The sequence below is a fragment of the Schistocerca nitens genome, chromosome 2, assembly GCF_023898315.1.
Source record: "Schistocerca nitens isolate TAMUIC-IGC-003100 chromosome 2, iqSchNite1.1, whole genome shotgun sequence".
Lineage (NCBI taxonomy): Eukaryota > Metazoa > Arthropoda > Insecta > Orthoptera > Acrididae > Schistocerca > Schistocerca nitens.
The window spans coordinates 1,105,284,333-1,105,307,481 of record NC_064615.1 but is presented as its reverse complement, the minus strand read 5'-3'; positions in this window follow the sequence as shown (position 1 = coordinate 1,105,307,481).

Here is a 23,149-nt window from a genome sequence, read left to right as displayed (position 1 = left end):
CGCAGATAAGTTAAATGTCTGTCAACATCTTAATATCTATGTCATTAAAGTGGTGCACCACAACTTATTCTACAAAATAAATTACCAAGTACTTGAAAAGAAAATTATGAATGCAGTTCCTGTGAAGGTACATGTCTTTTTGCGCTCCCTCATTTTTTTGAAAAAGTTATTATTTACTCGATCTGTAGACAGAAAATGTTTATATTAGTACATCTATAAAATTTTATTTTAACCAATGCTGCAGTGCAGCTAGAAACTAGATATTAAACAAAATGAGCAAATATATACATAAAGCAAGCCATATGGCATATCTCTCAACTAGCAAGACAATAGATGTAAAAATGTTCCTCGTCATTTCATTAGGCAATTTAGTAAATATCATAAATTAAGAGCTCCACAGTGTAATCATATGTTTTCAAGTTCGACCGTGTGGTTTTTGCGATGCTTTCTACAAAGGAACGTCAATAGCGAGGATAATGGCCTCCCTTTTTTTTCTCCACCTGTGCCTCTGAAAGGCACACGCTAATGGCTTTTTTCCATTTGCTAACAATGCGTATCAGTAGTTAGTGCCTTCCGTAGTTTGAATCTTTTATTTAGCTGGCAGTAGTGGCGCTCGCTGTATTGCAGTAGTTCGAGTAACGAAGATTTTTGGTGAGGTAAGTGATTTGTGAAAGGTATAGGTTAATGTTAGTCAGGGCCATTCTTTTGTAGGGGTTTTTGAAAGGCAGATTGCGTTGCGCTAAAAATATTGTGTGCCAGTTTAAGCACAGTCTTGTATAGTTTTTCTAAGGGGGCGTTTCAAACTGTTGGGTTTCCTTACCGGATCTGTTGACACCGCTTACACCACTGACGTTGTTGTGTGGCCTGCCACTTTGCTTCTTCCAACTACGAAGAATAACACAATAATGTGGCTGCATGGTCATTTCGTACATTTCGTGCTTGGTGGTGATGGGGAAGGATATCATTTGGCGTTTCGCCAACATAGGCATTCTGCATACTGGCGAGCCAACAATTGCCCGGCTCTCACGGACCTTCGCTAACTTGCTCACCCCTAAGTTTTCCCGGCCGGGCTTATCTGAGGCCGCTTGTGGGTGCCAGATTCTCGATATGTTGCACAAGTACACAACTACGCTCATGTGAGAGAGGACTTCACTTTAATTAACTTCTCATGGTTTGGATTCACAGTTATATAAATTTTCTTGAAAGACATCATAGTCGCCATAGACTGTATAAAATATTTATTATTACTATTGCAATTTCGGCCTTATGGCCATTTTCAAGTAACGCTGCAAAAGTTACATTCTGTCAGAATATAAGACTATCTGACATGTGGAGCCATATGTTGTCATCGCACCTGAGCTTGTGTGTGTGATAGATTATTAGAACGATGGTGACACTGATAGTTCAGTACATATTTAACAACATATTACCATGTAATAAGTGTTGCACTCATCGGAACTTGTGCGACTCTCGCAGTCAGAAGCCTGCATTTTGACGACGACGTGTACTCATGTCAGATAGTCTTATATTCTGACAGAATGTAACTTTTGCAGAGTTACTTGAAAATGGCCATAAGGCCGAAATTGCAATCGTAATAATAAATATTTTATACAGCCAATGGTGATTATGATGTCTTTCTAGAAAAACTTAACTTTCAGTAATGGTTGATGTGTGGTGGAAACGTAATGGTACAGATGACATGTATTTAAAAGTAAAAACAGTTTAGCATAATTAGTAAAGTCGCTACAGAACCGAGGTTACATTGGTATGGACTTTGTGTCTCACTGTATTCAAAGTTTTATTTATTTATTTATTAATTTTGTTGTTTATTTTTATTCCACATTCGCGTTTCTTACATGGTTGTGGGACTTCCTTCTGAAATAAATAGTAATAATTTTTGTAATAAAAAGAAAGGTTGTAAAGTAAATAAATGGATTGCGCGTTTGACTTCTAGCCCAAAGATTAGAAGCTCGTATCCCGGATAGGTCACATTTCCTCACCCTGCTTTCAGAGAGGAAACTGTAAATCTCGGTCTTGGAAACTGAGATGTCGAGTGATCGAGTCTCGGTCGGGATACGGATTTTTCAGTTTTCGTTTTCAACCACTCTTTACCTCTCGACTGTTTGAGGCCTCATCAGGAACAATGTTCTGATTCCACGTTAAACTGTAGGTTCCATTTCCCCAGTGGGATAATTGGGTCAGGCTAGGGACGTTCAAGCCGCCAAAGTGGCGGCCAATAGAAAGACTTGCATCAGGCTATTCAGCCATACAATATTACTATTATTATTATTATTATTTCTTTCCTTTCTCAGACGTTATGCCTGGTTAAAAATGGAAAGTGACGCGGACCTTGATCAAGCGCGACTTCCATTTAACTGTACGGTATATGTTACATTGCATTTAGGAACTTTCGGGTAATTGAACATGTATCAATAATTACAGATTTCTGTAGTTGTATATATACGTTTGGATGTAGCTGTATTGCGTTGATGTACTGGTGGATATTGTGTGATATGACTCCTGTAGTTGAGAGTATAATTGGTATAATGTCAACTTTATCCTGATGCCACATGTCCTTGACTTCCTCAGCCAGTTGGATGTATTTCTCAATTTTTTCTCCTGGTTTCTTCTGTATATTTGTTGTATTGGGTATGGATATGTCGATTAGTTGGGTTAATTTCTTCTTTTTATTGGTGAGTATGTTGTCAGGTTTGTTATGTGGTGTTGTTTTATCTCTTATAAAGGTTATGTTCCAGTATAATTTGTATTCATCCTTCTCCAGTACATTTTGTGGTGCATACTTGTATGTGGGAACGTTTTGTTTTATTAGTTTATGTTGTATGGCAAGTTGTTGATGTATTATTTTTGCTACATTGTCATGTATTCTGGGGTGTTCTGTACTTTCTAGTATTGTACATCAGCTTGTGATGTGATTTACTGTTTCTATTTGTTGTTTGCAAAGTCTGCATTTATCTGTTGCGCTATTGGGGTCTTTAACAATATGCTTGCTGCAATATCTGGTGTTTATTGTTTGATCCTGTACTGCAATCATAAATCCTACCGTCTCACTGTATATATTGCCTTTTCTTAGCCATGTGTTGGATGCGTCTTGATCGATGTGTGGCTGTGTTAGATGATACGGGTGCTTGCCACGTAGTGTTTTCTGTTTCCAATTTGTTTTCTTCGTATCTGTTGATGTTATGTGACCTAAAGGGTTGTAGAAGTCGTTATGAAATTGCAGTGGTGTAGCCGATGTATTTATATGAGTGATAGCTTTGTGTATTTTGCTGGTCTCTGCTAATTCTATAAAGAATTTTCTTAAATTGTCTACCTGTTCATAATGCAGGTTTTTTATGTCGATAAATCCCCTTCCTCCTTCCTTTCTGCTTAATGTGAACCTTTCTGTTGCTGAATCTATGTGATGTATTCTATATTTGTGGCATTGTGATCGTGTAAGTGTATTGAGTGTTTCTAGGTCTGTGTTACACCATTTCACTACTCCAAATGAGTAGGTCAGTATTGGTACAGCATAAGTATTTATAGCTTTAATCTTGTTTCTTGCTGTCAATTCTGTTTTCAGTATTTTTCTTAGTCTTTGTCTATATTTTTCTTTTAGTTATTCTTTAATATTTGTATTATCTATTCCTATTTTTTGTCTGTATCCTAGATATTTAAAGGCATTTGTTTTTTCCATCCCTTCTATGCAGTCAACTATGTAATCTTCTTGTTTAGTGTGTTTTCCCTTGACTGTGCTATTTTCCTTACATTTGTCTGTTCCAAAAGCCATACTTATATCACTGATGCATACTTCTGTTGTTGTTGTTGTTGTGGTCTTCAATCCTGATACTGATTTGATGCAGCTCTCCATGCTAATCTATCCTGTGCAAGCTTCTTCATCCACCAGTACCTACTGCAACCTACATCCTTCTGAATCTGCTTAGTGTATTCATCTCTTGGTCTCCCTCTACGATTTTTACCCTCCACGCTGCCCTCCAATGCTAAATTTGTCATCCCTTGATTGCTCAGAACATGTCATACTAACCGGTCCCTTCTTCTTGTCAAGTTGTGCCACAAACTTCTTTTCTCCCCAATTCTATTCAATACCTCCTCATTAGTTATGTGATCTACCCATCTAATCTTCTGCATTCTTCTGTAGCACAACATTTCGAAAGCTTCTATTCTCTTCTTGTCCAAACTATTTATTGTCCATGTTTCACTTCCATACATGGCTACACTCCATATAAATACTTTCAGAAACGACTTCCTGACGCTTAAATCTATACTCGATGTTAACAAATTTATCTTCCTCAGAAACGCTTTCCTTGCCATTGCCAGTCTACATTTCATATCCTTCGACCATCATCAGCTATTTTCCTCCCCAAATAGCAAAACTCCTTTACTACTTTAACTGTCTCATTTCCTAATCTAATTCCCTCAGCATCGTCAGACTTAATTCGACTACATTCCATTATCCTCGTTTTGCTTATGTCGATGTTCATCTTATATCCTCCTTTCAAGACACTGTCCATTTCGTTCAACTGCTCTTCCAAGTCGTTTGCTGTTTCTGACGGAATTACAATGCATCGGCGATCCTGAAAGTTTTTATTTCTTCTCCATGGGCTTAAATACCTACTCCGAATTTTTCTTCCGTTTCCTTTACTGCTTGCTCAATATACAGATTGAATAACATTGGGGAGAGGCTACAACCATGTCTCACTCCCTTTCCAACCACTGCTTCCCTTTCGTGCCCCTCGACTCTTATAACTCCCATCTGGTTTCTGTTCAAATTCTAAATAGCCTGTCGCTCCCTGTATTTTACCCCTGCCACCTTTAGAATTTGATAGAGAGTATTCCAGTCAACATTGTCAAAAGCTTTCTCTAAGTCTACAAATGCTAGAAACGTAGGTTTGCCTTTCCTTAATCTGTCTTCTAAGACAAGTCGTAAGGTCAGTATTGCCTCAAATGTTCCAACATTTCTACGGAATCCAAACTGATCTTCCCTGAGGTCGGCTTCTACCAGTTTTTCCATTCGTCTGTAAATAATTCGCGTTAGTATTTTGCAGCTGTGACTTATTAAACTGATAGTTCCGTAATTTTCACATCTGTCGACACCTGCTTTCTTTGGGATTGGAATTATAATATTCTTCTTGAAGTCTGAGGGTATTTCGCCTGTCTCGTACGTCTTGCTCACCAAATGGTAGAGTTTTGTCAGGACTGACCCTCCCAAGGATGTCAGTAGTTCTAATGATATGTTGTCTACTCCCGGAGCCTTATTTCGACTCAGGTCTTTCAGTGCTCTGTCAAACTCTTTACGCAGTATCATATCTCCCATTTCATCTTCATCTACATCCTCTTCCATTTCCACAATATTGTCCACAAGTACATCGCTCTTGTATAGACCCTCTATATACTCCTTCCGCCTTTCTGCTTTCCCTTCTTTGCTTAGAACTGGGTTTCCATCTGAGCCCTTGATATTCATACAAGTGGCTCTCTTTTCTCCAAAGGTCTCTTTAATTTTCCTGTAGGCTGTATCTATCTTACCCCTAGTCACATAAGCCTCTACATCCTTACTTTTGTCCTCTAGCCATGCCTGCTCAGCCATTTTGCACTTCCTGTCGATCTCATTTTTGAGACGTTTGTATTCCTTTTTCCCTGCTTCATTTACTGCATTTTTAAATTTTCTCCTTTCATCAATTAAATTCAATATTTCTTCTGTTACCCAAGGATTTCTACTAGCCCTCGTCTTTTTACCTTCTTCATCCTCTGCTGCCTTCACTACTTCATCCCTCAGAGCTACCCATTTGTCTTCTACTGTATTTCTTTCCCCCATTCCTGTCAATTGTCCCCCTATGCTGTCCCTGAAACTCTGTACAACCTCTGGTTTAGTCAGTTTATCCAGGTCCCATCTCCTTAAATTCCCACCTTTTTGCAATTTCTTCAGTTTTAATCTACAGTTTATAACCAATAGATTGTGGTCAGAGTCCACATCTGCCCCTGGAAATGTCCTACAATTTAAAACCTGGTTCCTAAATCTCTGTCTTACCATTATGTAATCTATATGATACCCTTTAGTATCTCCAGGATTCTTCCATGTATACAACCCTCTTTTATGATTCTTGAACCAAGTTATGCTCTGTGCAAAATTCTACCAGACGGCTTCCTCTTTCATTTCTTAGCCCCAATCCATATTCACCTACTATGTTTCCTTCTCTCCCTTTTCCTACTGTCGAATTCCAGTCACCCGTGACTATTAAATTTTCGTCTCCCTTCACTACCTGAATAATTTCTTTTATCTCATCATACATTTCTTCAATTTCTTCATCATCTGCAGAGCTAGTTGGCATATAAACTTATACTACTGTAGTAGGCATGGGCTTCGCGTCTATCTTGGCCACTATAATACGTTCACTGTGCTGTTTGTAGTAGCTTACCCGCACTCCTATTTTTTATTCAGTATTAAACCTACTCCTGCATTACCCCTATTTGATTTTGTATTTATAACCCTGTTTCACCTGACCAGAAGTCTTGTTACTCCTGCCCCCGAACTTCTCTAATTCCCACTATATCTAACTTTAACCTATCCATTTCCCTTTTTAAATTTTCTAACCTACCTGCCCGAATAAGGGATCTGACATTCCACACTCCGATCCGTAGAATGCCAGTTTTCTTTCTCCTGATAACGACGTCCTCTAGAGTAGTCCCCGCCCGGAGATCTGAATGGGGGACTATTTTACCTCCGGAATATTTTACCCAAGAGGACGCCATCGTCATTTAACCATACAGTAAAGCTGCATGCCCTCGGGAAAAATTATGGCTGTAGTTTCCCCTTGCTTTCAGCCGTTCGCAGTACCACAAAAGCAAGGCCGTTGTGGTTAGTGTTACAGGGCCAGATCTGTCAATCATCCAGACTGTTGCCCTGCAATTGCAGAAAAGGCTGCTGCCCCTCTTCCAGAACCACACGTTTCCTGGCCACTCAACAGATACCCCTCCGTTGTGGTTGCACCTACGGTACAGCTATCTGTATCGCTGAGGACGCAAGCCTCCCGACCCAATGGCAATGTCCATGGTTCATGAGGGGAGGAATTATTGATACATGTACTTCTGTTATTTTTAGTAATTGGTTGAGTTATTGATTTGTTGCTGCCAGTTGTTTTAAATCATCCATGTATAACAAATGTGTGATTTTGTGTTGATATGTTCTAGTAATGTTATATCCATAATTTGTATTATTTAGCATGTTGGATAGTGGGTTCAGAGCAAGGCAGAACCAGAAAGGACTTAGTGAGTCTCCTTGGTATATTCCTCACTTAATCTGTATTGGTTGTGATGTGAAATTATTTAAATTTGTTTGGATATTAAGTGTGGTTTTCCAATTTTTCATTACTATGTTTATGAACTGTATCATTTTAGGGTCTACTTTGTATATTTCCAATATTTGTAGTAACCATGAGTGGGGTACACTATCAAAAGCTTTTGGGTAATCTATGTATGCATAGTGTAGCGACCTCTGTTTAGTTTTAGCTTGATATGTTACCTCTGCATCTATTATCAGTTGCTCTTTACATCCTCGTGCTCCTTTGCAGCAGCCTTTTTGTTCTTGATTTATAATTTTGTTCTGTGTTGTATGTGTCATTAATTTCTGTGTAACGACTGAAGTTAATACTTTGTATATTGTTGGTAGGCATGTTATGGGGCGATATTTGGCTATGTTTGCTGTGTCTGCTTGATCTTTAGGTTTCAGATAAGTTATTCCTTGTGTAAGTGTATCAGGGAATGTGTATGGGTCTACAGTGTAACTGTTAAATAATTTAGTTAGATGTGCATGTGTTGAGGTGAACTTCTTTAGCCAGAAATTTGCTATTTTATCTTTTCCAGGGGCCTTCCAATTGTGTGTAGAATTAATTGCTCGGGTGACTTCATGTTGCAAAATTATCACTTCAAACATTTGTGGTATCATCTTGTATGTGTCTGTTTCTGCTTATATCCACCGTGCATGTCTGTTATGTTGTACCGGGTTTGACCATATGTTGCTCCAGAAGTATTCCATGTCTGTTATATTTGATGGATTGTCTATTTTAATGTGTGTGTTATCTATTGTCTGGTATAATTTCTTTTGGTTTGTGTTGAATGTTTGGTTTTGTTTCCTTCTACTTTCACTTTTTTTGTATGTTCTAAGTCGTTTGGCCAATGCTTGTAATTCCTGCTTCTTTTCATCTAATTGCTCTATCGCTTCTTGTTGTGAGATTTTACCTAACCTTTTTCGTTTTTTGTCTGATATTTCATTTCTTATAAATTGTGTTAGCTGTCCGATGTCTTTTCTCAGTTTTTTATTCTGATCTGTAGCCTGTGTTGCCATGCTGGTTTTATGGGTTTCTTCTGTGTGTTGGTTGGTTCTGATCTCTGCCAAGTGTGTATATTTAGTGTAGTCAGTGCTCATATACAAACCAGTAGCTGTAACTCTTCCATAGTTGTATTTTATTTTGTTGTGTATGATTGTGTTGATAGTTTTTATTGTTGTTTCGACTTGTGGGTTATTTGGCGGTCTATGCAAGAATGGTCTAATGTCTGTATTTGTGTCTTTGTATTCTATATATGTCAGCTGAAATTTTTCTTCTATATCTAACATGTGTGTCACTTCATGTTCTATTTGTGCTTGTTCTGGTGGCTGTCTTAAGATTTCATTTTCCTCTGATTGTTTAATTGATGCGTGTTGTTCTTTGTTTGTTTTCTCTGGGATGTTTGAGTCCATTACTGTATTTTCTTCTTCTTCTGATTGCACATTATTTTGTTCCAGTATTTGTTGTACTTGTTATTTGATGTTTTCTAATTCTGACTGGGGTATCCTGTTATTTTTTATTATTACACCGGTCTGATCAGCTAGTCGTTGTTCTGTTAAAAATTTTAATTCTGGGTATCTGGTAACAAATGTTGTGTATACTTGTGATCTGTATCCAGTTGTGTTGGTTCCTAGGTTTGTTGCTTGGTAATAACAGAACATGAGGTGTCGGTTAACTTCATCTGACCATTTCATCCTCTGTCTTTGTTTTCCTTCTAGAGTGGTTGCAGGAAGCATATCCTTCAAAACATCTCTATTTGGATTTGAATCAGTTTCCGTGTGGCTAGCAGTGTCGTTACCCTTGTGGACGGGCATAGGGTTCAAGCTTCGTCCCCGACCATGACAGCGCTTGTCTGAGGCTTCATTAGTTCTGTCCTGAACCAACTAGTCACACTAAAAGGGGGTTTAGCCCTGTTAGTGGTTTGTTCTTTCCGTCGCCTTTTACGTCTGGTAGAACATATCGGAGGCCTATTCTTTTCCCGGGCCTCCTCAGGGATTATTATTATTATTTCTTTACTTTCTCAGACTTTTTAGAAGTCTGGTTAAGAATGGAGTGACGCGGACCTTTATCAAGCGTCACTTCCTTTTTGCTGTACGGTACATGTTATATTGCATTTAGGAACTTTCGGGTAATTGAACATGTATCAATAATTACGGATTTCTGTAATTGTATATATATGTTTGGATGTAGCTGTATTGCATTGATGTATTGGTGGATATTGTGTGGTATGACTCCTGTAGTTGATAGTATAATTGGTATGATGTCAACTTTATCCTGATGCCACATGTCTTTGACTTCCTCAGCGAGTTGGATGTATTTTTCAATTTTTTCTCCTGTTTTCTTTTGTATATTTGTTGTATTGGGTATGGATATTTCGATTAATTGTGTTAATTTCTTCTTTTTATTGGTGAGTATGATGTCAGGTTTGTTATGTGGTGTTGTTTTATCTGTTATAATGGTTCTGTTCCAGTATAATTTGTATTCATCATTCTCCAGTACATTTTGTGGTGCATACTTGTATGTGGGAACGTGTTGTTTTATAAGTTTATGTTGTAAGGCAAGCTGTTGATGTATTATTTTTGCTACATTGTCATGTCTTCTGGGGTATTCTGTATTTGCTAGTATTGTACATCCGCTTGTGATGTGATCTACTGTTTCTATTTATTGTTTACAAAGTCTGCATTTATCTGTTGTGGTATTGGGATCTTTAATAATATGCTTGCTGTAATACCTGGTGTTTATTGTTTGATCCTGTATTGCAATCATGAATCCTTCTGTCTCACTGTATATATTGCCTTTTCTTAGCCATGTGTTGGATGCGTCTTGATCGATGTGTGGCTGTGTTAGATGATACGGGTGCTTGCCATGTAGTGTTTTCTTTTTCCAATTTACTTTCTTCGTATTTGTTGATGTTATGTGATCTAAAGGGTTGTAGAAGTGGTTATGAAGTTGCAGTGGTGTAGCCGATGTATTTATATGAGTGATTGCCTTGTGTATTTTGCCAGTTTCTGCTCGTTCTAGAAAGAATTTTCTTAAATTGTCTACCTGTCCATAGTGTAGGTTTTTTATGTCGATAAATCCCCTTCCTCCTTCCTTTCTGCTTAATGTGAATCTTTCTGTTGCTGAATGTATGTGATGTATTCTATATTTGTGGCATTGTGATCGTGTAAGTGTATTGAGTGCTTCTAGGTCTGTGTTACTCCATTTCACTACTCCAAATGAGTAGGTCAATATTGGTATGGCATAAGTATTTATAGCTTTTGTCTTGTTTCTTGCTGTCAATTCTGTTTTCAGTATTTTTGTTAGTCTTTGTCTATATTTTTCTTTTAGTTCTTCTTTAATATTTGTATTATCTATTCCTATTTTTTGTCTGTATCCTAGATATTTATAGACATCTGTTTTTTCCATCGCTTCTATGCAGTCGCTGTGGTTAACCAATATGTAATCTTCTTGTTTAGTGTGTTTTCCCTTGACTATGCTATTTTTCTTACATTTGTCTGTTCCAAACGCCATACTTATATCATTGCTGAATACTTCTGTTATCTTTAGTAATTGGTTGAGTTGTTGATTTGTTGTTGCCAGTAGTTTTAGATCATCCATGTATAGCAAATGTGTGATTTTGTGTGGGTATGTTCCAGTAATATTGTATCCATAATTTGTATTATTTAGCATGTTGGATAGTGGGTTCAGAGCAAGGCAGAACCAGAAAGGACTTAATGAGTCTCCTTGGTATATTCCACGCTTAATCTGTATTGGCTGTGATGTGATATTATCTGAATTTGTTTGGATATTAAGTGTGGTTTTCCAGTTTTTCATTACTATGTTTAGGAACTGTATCAATTTAGGATCTACTTTGTATATTTCCAATATTTGTAGTAACCATGAGTGGGGTACACTATCAAAAGCTTTTTGGTAATCAATGTATGCGTAGTGTAGAGACCTTTGTTTAGTTTTAGCTTGATATGTCACCTCTGCATCTATTATCAGTTGCTCTTTACATCCTCGTGCTCCTTTGCAGCAGCCTTTTTGTTCTTTATTTATAATTTTGTTCTGTGTTGTATGTGTCATTAATTTCTGTGTAATGACTGAAGTTAATATTTTGTATATTGTTGGTAGGCATGTTATGGGGCGATATTTAGCTGGGTTTGCTGTGTCTGCTTGATCTTTAGGTTTCAGATAAGTTATTCCATGTGTAAGTGTATCAGGGAGTATGTATGGGTCTGCAATGTAACTGTTAAATAATTTAGTTAGATGTGAATGTGTTGAGGTGAACTTCTTTAGCCAGAAATTTGCTATTTTATCATTTCCAGTGGCTTTCCAATTGTGCGTAGAATTAATTGCTCGGGTGACTTCATGTTGCAAAATTATCACTTCAGGCATTTGTGGTATCATCTTGTATGTATCTGTTTCTGCTTGTATCCACCGTGCATGCCTGTTATGTTGTACCGGGTTTGACCATATGCTGCTCCAGAAGTGTTCCATGTCTCTTATGTTTGGTGGATTGTCTATTTTAATGTGTGTGTTATCTATTGTCTGGTAAAATTTCTTTTGGTTTGTGTTGAATGTTTGGTTTTGTTTCCTTCTATTTTCACTTTCTTTGTATCTTCTAAGTCGTTTCGCCAAAGCTTGTAATTTTTGCTTCTTTTCATCTAATTGCTCTATTGCTTCTTGTTGTGAGATTTTACCTAACCTTTTTCGTTTTTTGTCTGATATTTCATTTCTTATAAATTGTGTTAACTGTCCGATGTCTTTTCTCAGTTTTTCTATTCTGATCTGTAGCCTGTGTTGCCATGCTGGTTTTGTGGGTTTCTTCTGTGTGTTGGTTGGTTCTGATATCTGCCTAGTGTGTATATTTAGTGTAGTGAGTGCTCCTACATAAACCAGTAGTTGTAACTCTTCCATAGTTGTGTATTCATTTATTTTGTTGTGTATGATTGTGTTGACAGTTTTTATTGTTGTTTCGACTTGTGGGCTATTTGGTGGTCTATGCAAGACTGGTCTAATGTCTGTATTTGTGTCTTTGTATTCTATATATGTCAACTGAAATTTTTCTTCTATATCTAACATGTGTGTCACTTCGTGTTCTATTTGTGCTTGTGCTGGTGGCTGTCTTAAAATTTCATTTTCCTCTGATTGTTTAATTGATGCGTGTTGTTCTTTGTTTGTTTGCTCTGGGATGTTTGAGTCCATTACTGTATTTTCTTCTTCTTCTAATTGCACATTATTTTGTTCCAGTATTTGTTGTACTTGTTGTTTGATGTTTTCTAATTCTGACTGGGGTATCCTGTTATTTTTTATTATTACACGAATCTGATCAGCTAGACGTTGTTCTGTTAAAAATTTTAATTCTGGGTATCTGGTAATAAATGTTGTGTATACTTGTGATCTGTATCCAGTTGTGTTGGTTCCTAGGTTTGTTGCTTGGTAATAACAGAACATGAGGTGTCGATTAACTTCATCTGACCATCTCATCCTCTGTCTTTGTTTTCCTTCTAGGGTGGTTGCAGGAAGCATATCCTGCAAAACACCTCTATTTGGATTTAAATCATTTTCCAGTTGGCTAGCAGTGTCATTACCATTGTGGGCGGGCATAGGGTTCAAGCGCCGTCCCCGACCATGACGGCGCTTGTCCGAGGCTTCTTTAGTTCTGTCCTGAACCAAGTAATCACACTAGAAGGGGGGTTAGCCCTATTAGTGGTTTGTTCTTTTCGTCGCCTTTTACGACTGGCAGAACATACCGGAGGCCTATTCTTTTCCCGGGCCTCCACGGGGTTTATTATTATTATTATTATTATTATTTTCCATTTGGGATATCTAAGGACTAATGCCATTTTCAAATCTTCCTCCTCTGTTCTTCTTTCTTCTTCCTCAAGTATTCTTTCATCTTCTCACCATATCTCCTTCTCCTCTCCTCAGACAATTTTGACCCTGTCTTCTTCCTTCTGCCTTGGAATCCTTAAAAATCTCTTTTTCTGTTGCATCTTTTTCACTTATGCTGTTTCTTTCCATATCAGTCCTAACTTCTTGAGCTCATGATATTGTTGAGTTCTTGTCCCGAATATATTTAAAAATTTGTTAGGTTAACCTGTTGTCGTTCATTCTGTAAAAATGTCCAAAAAGTAGCAGTCGCCTCTTCGGTAGCGTTTCAGTTACGTTTTCTATGTTGCGATATACTTCATTACTTCCTTATTTCCACCCCTCTGTATTTTTTAGCAGGCAGAATGTTTTTCGAATGATTCTTCCTTCAAGTTTGTGTCATTTTTAATTCAATACTAAACATTCACTTGCATAAAAACATTCTGGATTTATTGCTGTGTGTTGTAGTGCTGACATGAGTGCTAGACATTGAGTTTCTGTAACTTGGTTCTTAATCCCCAGTGTTGCCGGGGTCAGCTTACATTCTTTTAGGTTTTATTTCCATCCTCTTATGATTTTATGTAGGATACAGTAGAAGAGGAGTGGAGACAGTTCGTCACCTTGCCTTACACTTGTTTTTATTTTGAATGTCTTAGATATTTCATACCGAAACTTTTATTTTAACCTTATGTCTGCGAGCGTTTCACGAATAAGGTTTGCTGGTTGAGATTTAATGCAAGATTCTCGGATCACTTGATCTAGCGTTTCCCTATCAACCAAATCATATGCTTTTTTAAAATCTGTGTGTTACAACTAAGCCCTTAGTTTTTAAGTCTGTGATGGATTATGATATTTAGGTTGAAAATCCGTTCTGAGTAAGAACAGCCCTTTTTAAATTCACTCTGATATTCTCGCCAATGGCTACCAACTCTTGCTTATATCATTATCAGCAATACTGTTGAAAATATTCTATAACCAAGTGGCAACGGAGATATACCTCTGTAATTATTTACATCATGCTTATCACTTTTCTTATTTAGTAATATTGTTGAAAATATTTTATAACCCACTGACAGTGGAGAAGTACCTCTGCAATTATGTACATCATGCTTATAACCTTTTTTGTGCAAAGGATGGATGTGAGCGACTTTCCAGTCTTCTGAAATCTTTTTAGTTTCCCATCTTACTTCATACATGATCTCAAAGTTAGTTATAATTTTTGGTTGATACCATTTTATAAGCTCAGCAGTACTGTAGTCTCCTCCACAGGCTATGTAGCTTCTCAAGTTATTTATTGCTTTTTCTAAATTTCGTCAGCTGTATGTGGTTGATATACTTCTGTGTTTTCGTGAAGATCTGGAAATTTTAGCTTTTAGTTGGGTCCTTCAGAGTTCAAGGGTTGTTCAAAATACTTTCTTAGTATTTCACAGTTCTGGGTATTCCTAAGACCTATTTTATAATTTTCATCTCTGAATCAAATACTTCGAGCTTGGTAGCCCTTTAAATATGTGATAGGAATTGAATGAGCTATTTTTAAGAAAGCTGTTTTGAATGTCAGTAAACAGTGTCTTCTCAAAAAGATCGTTTAGCACTATTTATTATTGTTGCTGTTTCTTCCCATTACACTTTAAATTCAACAAGATGCACAGTCTTCCCAGAACATTTTCATTTTTTCTAGTTTTTCGTTCTTTCTGCAGCTGCTTTTTCACAGGTTTCATTCAGCCAGGTTGTCTTGTTCATTTTCGTTGATCCAAAAACCTTCTTCGCAGCCCTGTTGATTTCTTTGAATATTTCTTACCAATTCCCTGATTTGCCGGCCGCGGTGGTCTAGCGGTTCTAGGCGCTCAGTCCGGAGACGCGCGACTGCTACGGTCGCAGGTTCGAATCCTGCCTCGGGCATGGATGTGTGTGATGTCCTTAGGTTAGTTAGGTTTAAGTGGTTCTAAGTTCTAGGGGACTTATGACCTCAGCAGTTGAGTCCCATAGCGCTCAGAGCCATTTGAACCATTTTTGAACCAATTCCCTGATTTAACAATTTTTATTTGTTCTTGAAAATGTTTGATTGCCTCTTTTGTGAAGTTGAGCCCGTCTGTGTTATATTTAATCAAGCTTTGCTTTTATTAGGGAGAAGTTTCGGTTTGATTTTACTCAGGTAATGATCAAATTCCCTGTTCCTTGTTACTTTTATATTCGTGATTTCCTTAATATTATTTTGAAAAATAACCACGTTACCTCACTGGAACACCCTTAGTATTATATTTGGAGATATCCATCTTTTTGCACTTCCTGGCAATTTTTTGAAGGAAGATGACGTTAATTTTAGCTCCAGTGTTTGACAAAGATTAATTAGTCTCATGCCATTTTTGTTCGTTCTTTTTTGGACTATTTTTCGAAAATTTTTTTCTCCATATTTGTATGTGAAGAGCCCCTAATGACATAAGATTTTATTTTGAAAATTTTAATATTCTGTCTTCCAGAAGTTCTGAAAAATCATCTACTTTATTCGGAATTTTCTTATTCTCATTATTAATTACAGCATGGCAATTAACAAAGGTATACTGTTTGTTTTTGCATTTCACTGTTAGAAGAGAGTGTCTTTCTGAACTTGATATGCATTTTCTAACGTTATCTACAAATTTTTTTGAATATAGAAGGCCGAACCAAGTATTCTCATGCCTTTCATAATTTTTATTGCTGGTTTACCTTTAAACATACTGTGATTTTTGGTTTCTGTAACATTTTAGTCCAAAAATCTTGTTTCTTGTTCTGCTAAAATTTGCATTTCATGCATATGTATGAGAATTTTGAGTTCTTTATGCTTACCAACTGTTTGTCATACTAAACTGCCTTTTACGTCCTTCTCGCTAGGCCATCCTGGGCTATTTTGCTGCCTAGGTAGCAGAGTTCCTTAAATTCGTCTCCCCACTTCTGTTGTTAAACCTCTCACTGCTTTCATTTCTGCTACTTCTCAGTACACTCGCCTTTCTTCGATTCACTCTCAGTCCAAATTCTGTATTCATTAAACTGTTCATTCCATTCAGCAGCTGCAATAATTCTTCAACACTTTCACCCAGGATAGCAATGTCATCAGCGAATGTTATTATTGATGCCCTTCCAACCTGAGTTTTAATGCCACACCGAATCTTTCTGTTTCTTCCGTTGGTGCTTCTTCGATGTATATATTGAACATGTGGGACGACATCCCTGTCTTATTTCCTTTTTGATTCGAGCACTTCCTTCTTGGTCTTCATATTTATTGTTCCTTCTTGGCTCTCGTATTACCCATCTGTCCCTATAACTGACCCCCATCGTTCTTAGAATTTCTAACATCTTGCACCAATTTACATTGTCGAATACTTTTCCCATGTCAATAAATACTATTAATGTATCTTTATTCCTCTTCCATCTTGCATCTGTTATCAACCGGAACGTCCGAGCTGTCTCTCTTTTGCCTTTACTTTCCGTAAAGCTATCCTGAATTTTCCTCTCCTGTATATTGTTATTGTCAGTAGTTTGGACACATTGTTAAGCTGATCGTGCGATAATTCTCGCAATTGTCAGCTCTTGCTATTTTCGACATTGTGAGAATGTTTTTCCGAAAGTCTCATATATCCTACACACCAACGTGAATAATCCTTTTATTGCCACTTCCCCCAGTGATTTTAGAAATTCTGATGGAAGTTAGATGTCCCTGCTGCCTTCTTTGATCGCAATTCGTCCAAATTCTGATTCTAACACTGGATCTTCAACCTCTTTCCTGTCAACCCCCGTTCCTTCTGTCACGTCATCAGACATGCCATCCCACTCAAACAGGTGTTCAATTTTTTCTCCAACTTCCCGCTCTCCCTCTGCATTTAGCAATAGTATTTCCATTGCACTATTTATGTTACCGCCCTTGCTTTTAGTTTAACCGAAAGTTGCTTTTGACTTAACTTCCCTGCGCTACCTATTTATTTAATACGTAAGGGACTTTTGTTTTTGTAATCCTGAATTTCCATGCCCCTTTTTGTACTTCCTCCTTTCGTCGATCAACTGAAGTATTACTTTTGTTATCCATAGGTTTTTCGCAATTACCTTCATTGTACCTACGTTTTCCTTTCCAATTTCGGTGACTGCCCTTTTCAGAGACGTCCTCATAAACTGAACTGTCTGTTGACCTATTCATTACCGCTGTACCTGTAGCCTCAGAGAACGTTCTTCCTGACTACTCTCGTAAACTTCAGCGTACTCTTCATCAAATGTAAACTGTACACAGTAACTTACTCCCTGCCCTAATTTCTCATTCATAACGAATCCTACTCCAACCATACTATTTTGTTGATATTACCCTACTGTCATGATCTGAGTCTATATCTGCTCCTGGGTATGGTTTAAAATCCAAGCTCTGATTTCATAATCTCTGCCTTACCACGATGTAATATAACTTGAATCCTCCCGTATCTCACAGCCTTTCCCAACTACACCGCCCCCCTTTTGTGATTCTTACACAGAATATTCGCTGTTACTCACAAATATTTATTGCAGAACTCAATTAGCCTTCCTCCTCTCTAGTTCCCACTACAAAATCCGCATTCTCCCCTAGCGCTTCCTTCTCTTCCTTCCCCCACAACCATGCTGGAACCCCCCAACGACTATTACATTTACATCTCCATTTCCATACTGAACTATCCGATTAGTATTCACATAAGTTGTATCTCTTGTCCTTTGCTTGAGATATCGGCATGTATATCAGGACTATTGTAGTCTGTGTTGGTTTGCTGTCTATTTTGATGAGAACAGCCCTATTACTGAACTGTTCACAATCACCCACTCTCTGCCGTACCTTTCTATTCACAACGAATACTTCTCCTGTTACACAATTTGCTGCAACCGTCGATGTTATCGTTTACTCGCCTGACCACAAATCCTTATATTCTTCCCATTTCACTTTACTGATCCCCATTGTATCTAGATTGGGCCCCTGCATTTCCATTTATAGATTTTCTAGCTTCTCACGTTCAAACTTCTAATATTTCAGGCTTCGTTTCCCTTTCGTTTCTTATTCTATATTTTTATCATGATCATCTGCCCCTTGACAATTCACTCCTGGAGATCTGAATAGGGGATTTGTCCGGAATGTGTTACAGGTCATATGTCCTGTGGATACACATTACGTGTCTTCATTGCAGTGCATCCTGCACTATCATGACGTTTAGCATTGCTGATTCTTCCATCTTTTAGGGGCACTTTGCCGCGTCAAGGGCAAGGAAGAGGCCTCAACCTTATTGCTCGATTTCGAGAATGACGTAAAATCACTGACCTCCCAGCAACTAATGTGGCTATGTACTGTACATTCAAGGGATTTACATCTAGAGGAATTTCGCAGTCAGTTAAGAGGTACCTGTCGAAAATCGTGGAAATTCAAATTCCTGAAGTGGATGTAAACTAAAGAAGACATTCTTAACTCACAATGCGGTGAGACTGTTCTTTCACTCAATGTTCTGTATATGTTTGATTGTTTCGCTTTAGGTACACTGAAGTCAAGTAATTAGCTTTCTCATTCGCTGTGTCAGTATAGCTAAGAAGCTGGGGTCTGCAGTGAAAACAACGTTCTAACCAATGCACCACCGTTCCGTACCACCACCTTCCCTGTACTAGACAGTGGGCACTACAAATGATGGTAGTCAACGTTCTCCACGCAATCGGCAAACGAAAACTCAAATCCTTCCATCGGACTGCTACAGGTTACAGCGCGTACCGCCAGGTGAACTGCTCAATTCCTCTGTCTACGCGAAGTGGAACGTGACCGCTGATCCGCCATCCGTCGGTGCAGAATTCTGACTTTGTGGCGAGTTGCTGATGATGACGGGGCAGACCACAAACGTCGGTTGTGAAGCGACGGTCCCTCTTCCCTGCGAGCAGTCGGCGTAGTCCTACACCTGCGAAGGCCGTTCGTATCCATTGCTGGTGCATTTTTTTGCCATAAGGGGCGATCAAAATGTTTCTGGTTGAAGACTGTACAGTCCAGAATCGATATCTCACTCTGGTAAAACTGCCGTAGGAATTGAGGACGTCATCCCGCGGACGCATGAGGTAGAAGAAAACCCGTTTGGTGGGTGAAACAGTGTGTCCTGTTGCGTGAAGAAGTCCCTACTGCCTGTTGCATATCCTCGTCCGAAAGAAATCGTCAACTCTTCGAGGCCTTTTTGTAAGGATTATTCCTGCTTCAGCCGCTATGGTTTCATGACATTCCGGTAGGTCGCGGCGCTATACGGAGCCTTCAAAATGGTGTCTGTAACGGAGGTGTGTCTCAAGCAAAGAGCTGCCAGTGAGTTTGTTTTGGCGGAAAACCAGAGCATCGCAGATATTCATTGGCACTTGCAGAATGTCTACGATCGCGCAAAACCTCCGCCGGTCGGCCGCACTCATCTGTGTATCATCTACATCTACGTCATTATTCCACTGTTCACAATAAAGTGCTTGGCAGACGGTTCAATGAACCACCTTCAAGCTGTCTTACCGTTTCACTCTCGAACGGCACGGGGGAAAAACGAGCGCTTAAATTTTTCTGTGCGAGTCCTAATTTCTCTTATTTTATCGTGATGATCATTTCTCCCTATGTAGGTGGGTGGGTGCCAACAGAATGTTTTCGCAATCGGAAGAGAAAACTGGCGATTGAAATTTCATGAGAAGATCCCGTCACAACGAAAAACGTCTTTCTTTTAATGATTGCCACTACAATTCACATATCATGTCTGTGGCTCTGTCTCCTGTACTTCACGATAATACAAAACGACCCGCCCTTCTTTGAACCTGATCAATATCATCCGTCAGTCCCACATCATACGGATCCCACAACACACAGCAATACTCCAGAATAGGGCGGACAAGTGTAGTGTCTCTTTAGTAGATTTGTTGCACGTTCTAAGAGTTCTGCCAATGAATCGCAGTCTTTAGTTTGCTCTGACCACAACATTATCTATATGATCGTACCAATTTAGGTTATTTGTAATTGTAATCCCTAACTATTTAGTTGAAAATACAGCCTTCAGAAATGGTTCAAATGGCTCTGAGCACTATGGGACTTAACATCTATGGTCATCAGTCCCCTAGAACTTAGAACTACTTAAACCTAACTAACCTAAGTACATCACACAACACCCAGCCATCACGAGGCAGAGAAAATCCCTGACCCCGCCGGGAATCGAACCCGGGAACCGGGGCGTGGGAAGCGAGAACGCTACCGCACGACCACGAGATGCGGGCACAGCCTTCAGACTTGTGTGACTTATCGCGTAATCGAAATTTAGCGGACTTCTTTTAGTTCTCCTTTGAATAACTTCACTCTTTTCATTATTCAGGGTCAATATCCACTTTTCGCAACACACAGATATCTTACCTAAATCATTTTGCAATTAGTTTTGGTCATATGATGACTTTGCAAGACGGTAAATGACAGCATCATCTGCAAATAATCTAAGAGGGCTACTCAGATTGTCTCCAATGTCGTTAATATAGATCAGGAACCATGGAGGGCCTATAACACTTCCTTGGCGGACGCCGGATTTTACTTCTGTTTTACTCGATGATTTTCCGTCTATTACTAAGAACTGTGACCTTTCTGATAGGCAATCACGAATCCAGTCACACAACTGAGGCGATATTCCGTAATCACACAGTTTGGTTAGAAGACGCTTGTGACGAACGGTAACGAAAGGCTTCTGAAAATCTAAAAATATTGAGTCACTTTGACATCCCCTGTCGATAGCACTCATTACTTCATGAGTATAAAGAGCTAGTTGTGTCCCGCAAGAACGATATTTTGTGTACCCGTGCTGTCTATTTGTCAGTAAATCGTTTTCTTCGAGATGCTTCATAATGTTCGAATTGAGTATATATTCCAAAACCCTACTGCAAATCGATGTTAGGTAAATGGGCCAGTAATTCAGCGGATTACTTCTGCTTCCATTTTTTGGTTTTGGTGTGACTTGAGCAACTTTCCAGTCCTTAGGTACGGAACTTTCTGTGGGCGAGTGGTTTTATATAATTGCTAAATATGTAGCTATTGCATCTGCATACTCTGAAAGGTACCTGACTGGTATACTATCTGGACCGGAAGTCTTGCCCTTATTAAGTGATTTAAGCTGCTTTGTTACACCGAGCATATCTACTTCTACGTTTCTCATCTTGGCAGTTGTTCTTGATTGGAGTTCAGGAATATTTACTTCTTTTTCTTTGGTGAAGGAGTTTCGAAAAACCGTGTTTAATAACTCTGCTTTGGTAGCACTATCATCGGTGACTTCACCGTAGTTATCGCTCAGTGAAGGTATTGATTGCGTCCTGCCACTGGTGTGTTTTATATATGACCAGAAACTCTTTCGGTTTTCTGCCATTTTCCGAGGCGAGTTTCGTCTCCTGCAGTGTTCGAACATGCGGGCACTCTCGTTTGAGCTGATAGACCAGGCACACTTAAATACATGTCTGCACAACTGGACTTCTCTATTGGTAGTGCTGACGCACTTTTCCACTAATTTGTGTTTTTTAAGGTGTGTGCCCGCTGGATTCCTCGCCCCTTAGCAGATGACAATAAAAGTTAACGAGGAACGATCTGTGAGTAATTTCTAGAACGTTACGAGGCTGATCGTGACAATTTTTGGTCGAACATTGACACAGGCAATGAAACCCGGTTTCTTGCCTGTTATAAAAGTTTAATCCGCGGAGTGGTGCCACGCCACCTCTGCTGCGAAGAAAAAATTCAAAACGGCTCCCTGAGCTGGTAAAGTCATGGCGACGATCTTCTGGGAGTCCGAAGGCGTCATTCTGTTTGATGTCATCCCTCACGGTGCAATCCTCATGAAACTGAAGAAACGATTTCAGCGTGCTCGCCGCCACAAAAATCCGAACGAACTTCTCATTCCCCATCACAACGCAACGCCTAAGACAAGACTATGCTCACAGAATGAGCTCACAGAACTTCATTGTACTGTTTTCCCTCTTTCACCCTAGAGACCGGATCTCGCACCTTCCGACTTCCATCTGTTTAGCCCAATGAAGGACGCACTCTGCGGTAAGCAGTACGTGGATGTTGAAGAGGTAATTGATACAGCAAGACGTTCGCTTCGATATCGACTTTAGAGTGGTACCACGTGAGTATGCAAGCTCTCCCAGAATGCCGGCGTAAGGTTGTCACATTGAACGGAGATTGTGTTGAAAAACAGAGATATGTCACCGTAAGAGTGGTGAGTAATGTGGTGTATTGGAATCCTGAATAAAACAAACCCGCTTTCAGAAAGAAAGTGTTGTACGGGTATTACTTACTGTACGCCCCTCTAGTTTCACAGCACTACTTAAGATTTTCTGCCACAGGCTACTTGCTGCGATGTTCGTTCCTGAGGTGTGTCTCGTGTTCCATTAGGGGTGCACCAGTACATCACCTTCTCTCAACCAAATTCACATTCCAGGCGTTTGCAGTCTATTCGCAGCATTATATGAAGAATTGAAGAGGATGACAATGGAGAGAGACACGTGGCTAAATCGACAAGGCATAGCTGTTGCTGCTTTGCTAAGTGCTCCCTCGGCACTGATCTTTCACCTAACTCAATCGACGGTATGCATGTGCTTTAGTGACGCGAAATTTTCAGTTATCGTTGTCATTTGGTCAGGAAGTGGATCATAGTTTCTTCAGTTTCTCCTTTAAGTGCAGAGTGGTCGCTGAGAAAGTGTGCTCGCTTCATTATCGAGAGCAGAGTGGAATTATTTTGTTGTCAGTGACGAGTTTTTCAATTTGCATAATCAATCACTGTAGCGGCTTCAGAGATGTCTTGGAATACATTTTTTTTTTTTACTTGTTTAATATTCTACGAAGCCATCAGCGGCATCCTTTCTGCGCCCAAACCGGCTGCATTATCAACAATTACCAACTAATTGTTCGTAGAACGTGCCAGCGATAAATTACGTAACTGTGCCGGCTTTGGAAG